The sequence below is a fragment of the Lutra lutra genome, chromosome 11 (genome assembly GCF_902655055.1).
Source record: "Lutra lutra chromosome 11, mLutLut1.2, whole genome shotgun sequence".
Taxonomy (NCBI): domain Eukaryota; kingdom Metazoa; phylum Chordata; class Mammalia; order Carnivora; family Mustelidae; genus Lutra; species Lutra lutra.
The window spans coordinates 30,688,358-30,701,960 of record NC_062288.1 but is presented as its reverse complement, the minus strand read 5'-3'; the positions used below and the strand labels follow the sequence as shown (position 1 = coordinate 30,701,960).

Genomic DNA, 13,603 nt, shown 5'->3' with positions numbered 1-13,603 from the left:
TGGTCAATTAACCTATGACAAAGGAGGCAAGAATAGACAATCTCTTCAAAAACTGGTTTGGAAAAACTGGACAGTTATATGCAAAATGATGATACTAGATCATTTCTTCATACCACATTAAAAAGTGGACTCTAATTGGGTTAAAGACCTGAATGTGAAACCTGAAACTTTAAAGCTCCTAGAAGAAAACACAGTCAGTAATTTATTTGACATAGATCTTAGCAATATTTTCTAGATATGTCTCTTCAGACAAGGGAAACAAAGCAAAAATCAACTACTGGGGCGACCCAAAATAAAAACTTACAGTGAAAAAACCATCAGCCAAATGAAAAGGCAAGCCTGTGAATGGGAAATAACATCTGCAAATAATCTTATCAAGAGTTAATATCCAAAATACAGAAAGAACTTATACCAAAAAAACACTGAAAAAAGAGAAATAATTCAGGACACCTTTGTGGCTCAGTGGGTTATGCCTTTGCCTTTGGCTCAGGTCATGATTTCAGGGTCTTGGGATCAAGCCCCACACTGGGGCGGGGGGGCTGTCTCTGCTCAGCAGGGAGCCTGCTTCCCCCTCTCTACTTGTGATCTCTGTCAAATAAATATATAAAATCTTAAAAGAAAAAAAGAAATAATCCAATTTTTAAAATGACAGAAGACCTAGTAGACATTTTTCCAAAGATATACAGATTGGCAAACAGACACATGAAAAGATGGGTGGCCACATCATCAGGGAAATGTAAATCAAAACCATAATGAGATACTACCTTACACCTATCAGAATGTCTAGAGTTAAAAAGATTAGAAAAAACAAGTGTTGGCAAGGATGTGGAGAAGAAGGAAACATGTACTGTTGGTGGGAATGCAGCCTGGTGTAGCCATTAAGGAAAACAGTATGGAGAGTCCTTAAAAAACTAAAATTAGAAGTAACCTATGATCTAGTAATTCCACTACTGGTATTTACTCAAAGACAATAAAAATACTAATTTGAAAAGATAAACCTATCCCTATGTTTTCTACAGCATTATTTACAATAGCCAAGATATGGAAGATGTAGAATAGATGAATAAAGAAGATGTAGAATACACACAGGAATATTACTCTGCCATAAAAAAGAATGAGATCTTGGCATTTAGTGACCACATGGATGGGCCTACAGAGTAAAATACTAAATTAAGGAAGTTAGAGTGACAAAGACAATGCCATATGATCTCACTTTTATGTAGAATCTAAAAAGGAAAACAAAGGAATACATTAATAAACAAGCAGACAGCAGAAACAGACCCATAAATACAAAGAACTGTTGCTTGCCCAAAGGAATGAGGCTGGGGGAGGGTAAAGTGGGTGAAGGAGAGTGAAAAGTACAGCCTTCCAGTTGTGGAATGAATAAGTCATGGGGATGAAAGGTACAACATAGGAAAAATAATCATTTATGTATTTTAATGACACTGTATGGTGACAGATGGTAGCTGCACTTAGGTGAACATAGCATAAGTTATAGAATTGTCAAAACATGTTGTATACTTGAAACTAATGTGAAATTGTGTGTTAGCTATACTTCAATAAAATAGTAGTTTTTAAGATAAATGAAAAATGATAATTGATATAAATATGAATCCACACAGAAGAAAAGAGTACTAGACAAGGTGAGTACATGGGTTACTATGATTTTTTTTTCATTTAAAATTTGTTAAAACATTGACTTTAAAAAACAACAGTGATATCATCTGATATTTATAATATATGGCAATTGTATAACAAAAATAAAATTTGGGAAGGGAGTTACCTAAGTATACTTTTGTAGTCTTTTTATAATATTTGTAAATTAATTTTATTTCACTTAAGTTAGATTATATTAGAGGCAACCTTTAGCTCAGGTCACGATCTCAGGGTCCTGGGATTGAGTTCCTTGGCAGGCTCCCCATTCAGTAAAGAGTCTGCTTCTGAGTGCTGTGAAGTGTGTAAACCTGGCGATTCGCAGACCTGTACCCCTGGGGATAAAAATATATGTTTATAAAGCTGTAAAAAAAAAAAAAAAAAAGAAAAAAGAAAGGATGAATACCCAAGTTTTGTAGCAACATGGACGGGACTGGAAGAGATGATGCTGAGTGAAATAAGTCAAGCAGAGAGAGTCAATTACCATATGGTTTCACTTATTTGTGGAGCATAACAAATAGCATGGAGGACAAGGGGAGATGGAGAGGAGAAGGGAGTTGAGGGAAATTGGAAGGGGAGGTGAACCATGAGAGACTATGGACTCTGAAAAACAATCTGAGAATTTTGAAGGGGAGGGGGGTTGGAGGTTGGGGGCACCAGGTGGTGGGTATTGTAGAGGGCACGGATTGCATGGAGCACTGGGTGTGGTGCAAAAATAATGAATACTGTTATGCTGAAAAAATAAAAAATTATTAAATAAAAAAAAAATTGTGAATTAACAAAAAAAAAAAGTCTGCTTCTCCCTCTCCCTCTGTGCGTTCTCTCACTCTCAAGTAAACCAATGCAATACTGTTTTATGACATTAAATATTTTTACTCTAAGCCTTAAAGTAACCCTAAAATTTCAACAACAAACAACTGCTATCAAATATGACAACAAAACTGATAAAGTAGATCATAAAAAATAGGTACTGGATTTGAACAAAGGGAAAAAGAGAAAAAGGTAGCAAAGAACGTATGGCATCGGTACAAAATACAGAGAAAATTGTATGTTACATTTAACCTTAGTAGTAATGACATTACATGGAAATGGTCTAAATACCACCCTTAAAAGAATAAATGACTAGACTGGATAAAAAGTGAGACTCCTATACTGCTAACAAGAAACATAATGTAATGTTTTATGTAAACATAAACAAAATGGGAAAACTAAAAGGGTAGTAAAACATACTATGTTAACACTAGTCAAACCAAAGCTGGTAACAGAAAAAGTCGGTTTCAGAGCAGAACACATTGACAGAGCTAAATAAGGTGATCTGAAAACTATACATTGGCTAGTTAAAAACAAACAAAAATCTTAAATATTTTTGCACTTGATGCAAAATGCTTAACTAGTAACTCAAAACCTAGTTGTTTAAGAAGACTAATAAAATTGATAAAACTCCAGACCAGTTGTTCAGGATAAAAAGAGAAGTCACAAATTAACCAATATCACAATAAGAGATATGATGTCATACTACAGAATCTATATGCTACACTGCTGAATCTATATTTCAAGGACAATCAGAATATTATGAACAACTTTATGCCAGTTTGTCAAGAAGTTAGCTGACACAGGCATAATTCATGAGAGACAGAATACTGAAATATATTCATGAAGAAATGAATAAACTGAAATGGACAAAATCTTTGAAAAATACAAACTTTCAAAGTACTCTTGAAAAGAAATGAAAAACTTGAAAAGCCCTATTCCTATTTTTTTTATACTTAAAAAAATAAATTTTAGTTTTAAATTGTCAACACCTAAACCCTGGACCAAATGGCTTCACTGAGGAATTATACTGAACATTAAAATAAGAAATAATGCCATATCAATGATGAAAAAGAATGAATGTTTCTAAATCCATTTTATGAGATTGGCATTATAGTAATACCAATACTAAAGAATGACAGTATGAGAATATAAAAATATCAGAATGATATCCTTCAAAAATATAGATGCAAAATTTCTAAATGGAAATTAGCACAACTAGTTTAATAATATGTTAAAAAGATAATACATCATGATGACATGGGGTTTATCCCAAGTTCACAAAATTGGTTTAGCTTTCTACTATCAAGGAATATAATTCACAATATTAATCAACTACAAAGAATCCTGTTATCTCAATTAACATATAACAAATGTGTGACAAAATCCAAAATATATTCTTCTCATAAAACTAGAAACAGAAGGGAACTTCCTCAGCATGAGTAAGAGCATCTACAAAAACCAACAGCTAATTACATTTCTTCTAAGCTAGTAACATTTTTTTTAAAAGATTTTATTTATTTCACAGAGAGAGATCACAAGTAGGCAGAGAGGCAGGCAGAGAGAGAGATAGAGGAGGAAGCAGGTTCTCCGCCGAGCAGAGAGCCCGATGCAGGACTCGATCCCAAGACCCCGAGATCATGACCCAAGCCGAAGGCAGAGGCCTAACCCACTGAGCCACCCAGGCGCCCCTAAGCTAGTAACATTCTTTTTTTTTTTTTTTTTTTTAAAGATTTTTTTATTTATTTGTCAGAGAGAGAGGGAGAGAGAGCAAGCACAGGCAGACAGAATGGCAGGCAGAGGCAGAGGGAGAAGCAGGCTCCCCACCAAGCAAGGAGCCCGATGTGGGACTCGATCCCAGGACGCTGGGATCATGACCTGAGCCGAAGGCAGCTGCTTAACCAACTGAGCCACCCAGGCGTCCCAGCTAGTAACATTCTTAATGACAAAGAAATGTATGCTCTCCCTAAGAAAATCAGGAAAAAGAAGAAGGTGTCTGCTCTCATTACTTTTATTCAACATTACCTAAAAGTTTTAGGCATTGAAGTAAAAGAATAAGAATTAAAACACATCCACATGGAAAAGGAAAAGATAAAAAATGTCTTTATTCACAGATGATATGAAGATCTATGTAGAAAACTTGAAGAATCTATAAAATTACTGCTAGAAGGGCACCTGGGTGGCTCAGTGGTTAAAGCCTCTGCCTTCGGCTCAGGTCATGATCTAGGGTCCTGGGATCGAGCCTCACACCGGGCTCTCTGCTCGGCAGGGAGTCTGCCTTCTCCTCTCTCTCTCTGCCTGCCTCTCTGCCTGTGATCTGTCAAATAAATAAAAATCTTAAAAAAAAATTACTGCGGGGCACCTGGGTGGCTCAGTGGTTAAGGCCTCTGCCTTCGGCTCAGGTCATGATCTCGGGGTCCTGGGATCGAGCCCCGCGTCGGGCTCTCTGCTCACAGCAGGGAGCCTGCCTCCTCCTCCTCTCTCTCTCTGCCTGCCTCTCTGCCTACTCATGATCTGTCTGTCAAAAAAAAAAAAAAAAAAAAAAAATCTAAAAAAAAAAAATTACTGCTAGAAGTTAGTAAGTTAAGCAATACTGCATATTACAAATTCTGATACAAAATCACTGTATTTCTTCCTAAAAGCACTGGAAATGAAAATTTAGAATACCATTTAAAATTGTATAAAACTAGGAAATATACTGGGAGTATACCCAACAAAAATCGTGGAAGACCTATACAGTGAGCACTGCAAAATTGCTAAGGAAATTAAGGTAACATATGTGCAAAGTTAAATTGTTTATGATTTAGAAGACAATCTTTTCAAGATACCCATTCTCCAAAAATTTATCAAGCGATTCACTAAGATTCCAATGAAAATCTTAGCCAGTTTGTAGAAATTTTTAAGATTTTATGTATTTATTTGACAGAGATCACAAGTAGGCAGAGAGGCAGGCAGAGAGAGAGAGGAGGAGGCAGGCTCCCTGCCAAGCTCCCTGTTGAGCAAAGAACCTGATGCGGGGCTTCATCCCAGGACTCTGAGATCATGACCTGAGCTGGAGGCAGAGGCTTAACCCACTGAGCCATCCAGGAGCCCCCAGTTTGTATAACTTAACATACATGTGTTGGAAGAATTTTATATCCCTACTGCACCCCCCACTGCACCCCCCAGAAAAACATACCTTATATCATATACAAATATAAACTTATGATGGATAATAGACTTGATGTAAAATTAAAATTATAAAACTTCTAGAAGAAAGCCTTTTCTAATTATACCAAAAGCATAATTCATAAATGAGAAAAATCTATAAATTGAAGAGTTTTTTTGATCATATCCAAAGACAGATGTATGCCTGTGTGCGTGCACACAAACACACACATTCTCATATGTTCTTAGGTTTGCTTATGCGTAAGTGAAATGAATGACAGCAATAATACAAAGAATGATAGGGAGGGATTGTGATTACTTAGAATTATAAGGATCTGTTCTTACCTGTCAAATGTTACATTATTATTTTAAAATGGATATGGATTAGGCACAGACATATATTGCAAACTGTCAGCAACCACTGAAAAACTTTTAACAATGCAAATGTTTTTGACAATATGCTAAAAAAAAAGGAGAGAACATAGAATCATAAATTGCTCAATTAATACCAGGAAAGGACAGGACAAGAGAAGAAACTTACAGGCCAATAACCCTGATAAACATGGATGCAAATATGAACAGAGTTCCTCAACAAAATACTTTAAAGAAAACATAAAGTAATATGAACAAGTAGGACTTATTCCACAGATGCAAAAATATTTCAACATCTGCCAATCAATGTGAAATACCACATTAACAAAATGAAAGGCTAAATCCTATATTCATAGCAGTAAATGCACTAAAACCATTTCAAAAGTTCAACATCCATTTATGATAAAAACTCTCAACAAAGTGAATTTAGACAGAACATAACTCAACATAATAAAGCAGTGTATCACAAACCCAAAGAGAATATTATACTTGATGGTCAAAAGCTGAAAGCATTTCCTCTTAACTTAGGAAGAAGAGAGGATGGCCACTCTCCTCACTTTCATTCAACATAGTACTGGCAACCCTCGCTGAAGTAACTAGCAGATCCGAAAGGAAGAAATATAAAACTTGTCTATTTGGAGAGAACATACATAAACAACTCTAAAGACACCACCAAAAAAACTTTGAAATCTAATATATGAATTTAATAAAGTTGCAGGATAAAGAATACACAAAAATCCGTTGGATTTCTATACACTCATAATGAACTTTTAGAGAAATTAAGAAAATAATCCCATTTAGAGTTGCAGCAAAAAGAAGAAAATATCTAGAAATAAATTTAACCAAGGAAGTGAAAGAAATGAACACTGAAAACTGGAAGATAATAGTGAAAAAAATTGAAGAAGATACAAAACACAAAACTGAAGCTCCTAGAAGGCAAGAAAGAAAAAAACCCAGATGGCTTTGGGTATTGTGATGACTTTTTTGGATACAACACCAAAGATTCTAGCCATGAAAGAATAATGGATTAACTGGACGTCATTAAACTTAAAAAAAAATAAAGACAAAAACAAACTGCCTATTCCATGGAAGACAATATGAAAAAATGACAAGATAGGTGAAAGAATGAGAAAAATTCTTGCAAAGGACACATCTGATATGGGATTGTTATCCAGTTATAACAGTTAACATATAAGAAGCCTTAAAACTCAAGAGTAAGAAAACCTAATCAGAAAAAGGGCCAAAGAGGGGCACCTGGGTGGCTCAGTGGGTGAAAGCCTCTGCCTTTGGCTCAGGCCATGATCTCACGGTCCTGGGATCGAGACCCAAATCGTGCTCCCTGCTCAGCAGTAAGCCTGCTTTCCCCCTCACTCTCTGCCTGCCTCTCTGCCTACTTGTGATCTCTGTCTGTCAAATAAATAAATAAAATCTTAAAAAAAGAAAAGAAAAGAAAATGGGCCAAAGAAAGACTTTAACACATGCTTGACCAAGGAAAATACACAGATGGCAAATAAGCACCACAAAAGATGCTCCAGATCTTATGTCATCAGTGAAATGCAAATTAAAACAACAGTGAGATACCACCTCACCCCTATTAGGGTGGCCAATCTAGAGAGCTGACAACACCAAGGGTAGGGGTGTTGTGAAGCAACAGGAACTTTGATTTGTTGCTGGTGAAAATGCCCAAAGATGCAGTCACTTTAGAAGACATTGGGGTAGTTTATTACAATACAAACTACTAGAATGTGATCCAATAATCATGCTGCTGCTTATGTCTCCAAAGACATCAAACATTTATGTTTACATGATAACCTGGAAAAGGGTGTTTTTAGCAGCTTTATTCTTAAGTGCCCCAACTTGGAAGTATCCCAGATGTCTTTTGGTAAATCAATTTGTAAATAAAACTGTGATACATCCTGACAATGGAGTATTATAACAGTGCTAAACAAAAATAAACTAGTGAGATAAGAAAAGGCATCGAAGAAACTTAAATACAGGTTATCAAGTGAAAGTCCAGTCCAAAAATGCTATATACTCTGTGACTATCAGTATACGACATTTTCTAAGGCAAAATTTTGAAGACAGAAAAAAACAAATCAGTAGTTGCCTGGTATTGGGGAGGAGGAAAGATGAATAGGCCAAGCATGAAGGCAGTGAAACCACTCGGTCGGATCATGGTGAATACCTGTCCATATACATTTGTCCAAATACATAGAAGGTTTAACACCAAGAGTGCATTCTACGATAAACTATAGAACTTGGGTACAATGATGTGTCAGTGTATGTTCATCAGTTATATCAAAGCACTGTGGCATAGGATTCTGATAATAGGAGAGGCTTTGTAAAAGTGAGGGCAACAAATATACAGAAAATCTCTGTACCTTCAGCTCTATTCTGCTGTCAACGTAAAATTGCTCTAAAAAAAAGTCTATTGAAAAAAAAAAAAAAAACAAATGAGAACACCTGAAAGGAAGGATTTGTCACTTACATTGAGAAGACAAAGCAGATAATGGTGTGGAAATCAAGCTTTCTACTCAGTATTGGGATACTTAAGAGTGGAAAAGGCTGTTGTCACTGAAATAAAGTTGATAAAAGAGACAAATATAATGATTGCCAAGTTACAACTGAAAGTCTTTAAGAACCAAATTCATTTACATGATAAATATAGAATATTTTCATAAATTATATTATTCATTAATATAATGAAACAGGGGTCGCCTGTGTGGCTCATTTGGTTAAGTGACTGCCTTTGGCTCAGGTCATGATCCTGGAGTCCTGGGACTGAGCCACACATTGGCCTCCCTGCTCAGCAGGGAGTCTACTTCTCCCTCTGACCCTCCCCCCTCTCATGCTCTCTCTCTCATTCTCTCACTCTTAAATAAATAAAATCTTTTAAAAAAATGGAATAGACAAAACTTTGTGACCATATAATAGCAGATATTGTTATAACCTATAATTACCTTAATGTGTTACAATTTAAATACATATTGAATTGAGAGTAGTAGAATAACTTAATCAAATATAGACTTAGTCAGTCTTATAATTTGTTTTAAAAAATAAAAGTATCCAGAAAACATACACATATAGTCCAAGAAAACAAAAGAGATCCCTAAGTGGTATATAGAATTTTTTCCCAAATACAATCCATGCATTCACAAGAATTTTAAATGTGGACATTTGTTACACGATTTAGACTATTCATTGAGTTGGTTTTCTGTGTTGAGTCATTGATTTTACTGCTATTCACCAACATTTTCAGTTCCCTTCAAGTTCTGGCTATTTACCTATATCTGTATCTGTCTTCTTACATATCTACCAATTCAATGACCTTTGAGTAGAAGATTATAAATGTGGGGAGAATTAATATTTCTGTTTTCAGTCTAAATTGAATTCCTACCCCAGTAGTATTTATTATACTAGTGATAATCAGTTCTAAAAATAGATAATCTCACAGTTCTGATGCTATTATTCAGTTATCTATTGGATAACTGAATTTCTCATAAAAATCCCCACAAAGGTTTACAAGGTGCAATCACAAAAACATAATTAATAATTGTTAATCAGGCTTAAAAATGTATTTAAGAACTACCATGGTACACAGTTACTTTTAATGAAAAATATTTAGAAACCATTAAAATACGATTTTGGATTTAGTTAGACAAACTCACTTATTGGCTATTATTGTATTTATTTGCATTGTAAATATAGTTACCATTTCTTATTCATTGGAAATCCTGAAGAAAAACATCTTGTATGTATATAGCAATATCTTTAAAGAAAGGATGTATATTCAATTCATTCATATAACATCTCTCATGGACACCTACAAAGTGAATTACATTTTGGTTTAATTATCATTGTTACCAACTGGGAATATTATCAATTTGAATTACAGTAATTAAATACACAAAAAAACTGAATTTTTGCAATTACTTAAGTAGTTGACTTTGAACAACACATATTGGTGCCAATTCTCAGAACTTGTAACCAAATTACAGGTATTATATTTCATTAGATGGTTTGGAGTAAAAAATACTTTAAAATTTAGACAGTTCTCAGAATTTCTCTCAAATGTAAATCAAAATGGCAAAAGTTAAAAAAAATTAGCCTTATAAACTTAAATAAATGCATGGAGTAGTGACTTTAAGTACTAGGTACTAAATAACTCATTCATACAGTTCCATAAGAAGTTTAAATGAATACTTTTTAAAGGACTTACTTATTTTACAGAGAAAGCAAGAGTGGGGAGAGGGGCATACGGAGAGGGAGACAGAGAATCCCAAGCAAACCCTCCCCTCCACATAAGGCTCAATCTCAGGACCCTGAGATCATGACTTGAGCTGAAATCAAGAGTTGGACGCTTAACCCACTGAGTCACCAAGGTGCCCCAAATGAATACTGTTTAATATGCGCCAAGATGACATAAAAGATGATTATTTGACTATGGAACTTGCACATTTTATGTTAAACTTAAAATGATCCACTAGACAAAATGGTAGCATAGCAATATGCCTCCACACCACCACACACACATACATTGATTTGAACAACTATACTGCACACAGAATCAAAGATTCAGGTCAGGGATTATAACGTACAGGTAGAAGACAGAAATTTAAGAAGATGCACTGAGGAAGATAGTTTTACCGCACTACAGTCGGTCTTAAGGGTTGAGTTGCTTTATGACAACACACTCCTTACCTGCTGGACTAAGACCCTTGATCTGTAACAGAACAAATTTACTTTGTTTGATATCTGCAGACTACTTCACTTGAGGAGTGAAGGATCAGATTTTATTTCACCCACAGAGGCCAGCAAATCTGTTTAAAGCCACCTCAGCTTCTGGTTAGCCCAGCATTTTTTGAGGAAAATGTTTTTCTTTGTTTAGATCACATAAATGATCTTACTAATCTTCCTGTGTATATCTGTAGACCTTGCTCTCCTTTGCAGAAAGAACAGAGTACTCCTGCACATCACAAGAACCAGAGCCCCTTGCAACAAACCCTCCCACTGAGATAATGTTTGGAGCTGGCATCATCAAGTTTCCACATAATCAGGAAATGCTGCAGGCACTACACTTCCTTTGCTGATTTTCTGCCCTAGACCCCTTTAAAAACACTTGGGTGAGGTAGAAACCTTGGCGTTGGTTTTGGACAAGAGTCTACCTTCTCCCCAGGTTGCAGACTCCTGAATAACTCATTCATTCCTGAATAGCTCATTTATTCATTTACCTTAAATGTAAATAGACTAGGGGCATGAGAGTGGCTCAGTTGGTTAAGTGGCTGACTCTTGATTTCAACTCAGGTCATGATCTCAGGGTCCTGAGATCAAGCCCCACATTGGTCTCCATGTTCAGTGGGGAGGCTGCTTGAGTATTCTCCCTCTCCCACTGCCCCTCCCCCCTGCTCACACAAATGTTCTCTCAAATAAATATTTTTTAAAAATGTAAATGGACCAAACTCTCCAATCAAAAGATAGTGGCTACATGGATTAAAAAAATAAATTAAATGCTGCCTATAAGTGACTTGCCTCAGCTTTTAAGGCTCAAAGTGAAGACAGAGAGAAAGACATTCCATGCAAATGGAAACCAAAAGAAAGCAGGGGTAGATATGTAAGGGAAAAAAAAAAACATTAAGTCAAAAATTGTAACAAAAATAATTTTATAATAAACAGGTCAGTTTATCAATAGAATAATCATAAATATTCATCCAATACTGCAGCATGTAAATGTACTAGGCAAATATTAATATATCACTATAGAGAAAGATAATACGTCAATAGTAAAGGACTTGAAATCCCCACTTAAAAAATGGATATATCCAGACAGAAAACCAATAAGAAAACACAGGACTTGAACTACACCAAATAGACCTAAGCACATATTCAGATAATTTCAATCCACAGCAGCAAAATATACATTCTTTTCAAGCATGCATAGATCATTTTCCAGGATATGCCTTATCTTTTTTTTTTTTTTAAGATTTTATTTATTTATTTGACAGAGAGAGTGAAATCACAAGTAGGCAGAGAGAGAGGGGGAAGCAGGCTCCCCATCGAGCAGAGAGCCCGATGTGGGGCTGGATCCCAGGACCCTGAGATCATGACCTGAGCCGAAGGCAGAGGCTTTAACCCACTGAGCCACCCAGGCGCCCCCAGGATATGCCTTATCTTAAGTCACAAAACACATGGTGGCAAATGTAAGAGAACTGAAATTACATCAAGTATGTCTTCTGACCACAACGTTATGAAAAGTGAAATCAGTAATAGAAAAAAATACACAAATGTGTGGAAATTAAACATGCTCCTGAACTGACAATGCATCAAAGAAAGAAAAACAGAAATTGAAAAAACTTGAAACAAATGAAAATGGAAACACAATATGCCAAAATTTATGTGATGCAGCAGCAAAAGGGAAGTTAATGCCTACCTTAAAAGAAAGCTCTTAAATAAGCAATCTACATGTATACCTCAAGGACTAAAAAAGGAAGAACTTAAGTCCAATGTTAGTAGAAGAAAAAACATGACAAAGATCAGAGCAAAAATAAATGGAGATTAAAAAGACAATAGAAAATATTATAACTAAAAGGTATGTTTTTAAAAAAAATATAAAAAAGTTGACAATCCCTTAGCTAGACTGAAAAAAAGAAGAATCAGAATTTAAAGAGTAGACCTTATACCCAGTAGGAAACAAAGGACCATATGATTTCACTGGTGAATTCTACCGAACATTTAAAATAATTAATACCAGTTCTTCTCAAACTCTTCTTAAAAATAGAAGAGGAGGGAACACTCCTAAACTAAACTTTATTTTATGAGGCCAGCATTACCTTGATACCAAAATCATACTAAGACACTACATATAGGGATATTGGCCTATGGTTTTTGTTTGTCTTTAAGATTTATTTCTTTATTTTAATTAGCAATAATCGCGCCTCAGATAAACCTCATTGGCTACGATACTGCCACTACGCAAAGCTTAAGATTTATTTCTTTATTTTAGAGAGAGAGAGAAAGAGAGAGAGCATGAGCAGGAGGGGTAGAGAATGAGAATCTCAGACTGCACACTGAGCACACAGCTCAATGTGGGACTGGAGCTCATGACCATGAGATCATGACCTGAGCTGAAACCAAGAGTCTGTCACTCAACCAACTGCACCACCCAGATGTCTTCCTGGTCTGTGGTTTTCTTATAAATACATTTGCAAAAAATCTCAACAAAATTCTAACAAACCAAATCCAACAGGACATTGAAAGGACTACACATCATGATCAAGTGGGATTTTACCCTGGGATACAAGGGTAGATCAATATATGCAAATAATTAAATGTAATAAATTAATAACATGAAGACAAAATCAGAGAGGAATACAAACCATAAAAGATAATCATAGGAAGCAAACTGGGCATTGCTGGAGGGGAGCTGGGTGGGAGGATGGGGTAACTGGGTGATGGATATGAAGGAGGGCATGTGATGTAATTAGCACTGGGTATTATACAAGACTGATAAATCACTGACCTCTACCTCTGAAACCAATAACATGCAATTAATATTATATGTTAATTAACTGAATTTAAATAAAAATAAATATGGAAAAACTCTTATAATCATCTCACTAGATGG

At 35.5% G+C, this 13,603-nt stretch overlaps 1 pseudogene; it reads right to left on the bottom strand.

The window, feature by feature from the left end:
• Positions 1–12,800: 12,800 nt before the first annotated feature.
• On the bottom strand, positions 12,801–12,959 carry LOC125081482 (uncharacterized; annotated as a pseudogene).
• Between the last annotated feature and the right edge of the window lie 644 nt (positions 12,960–13,603).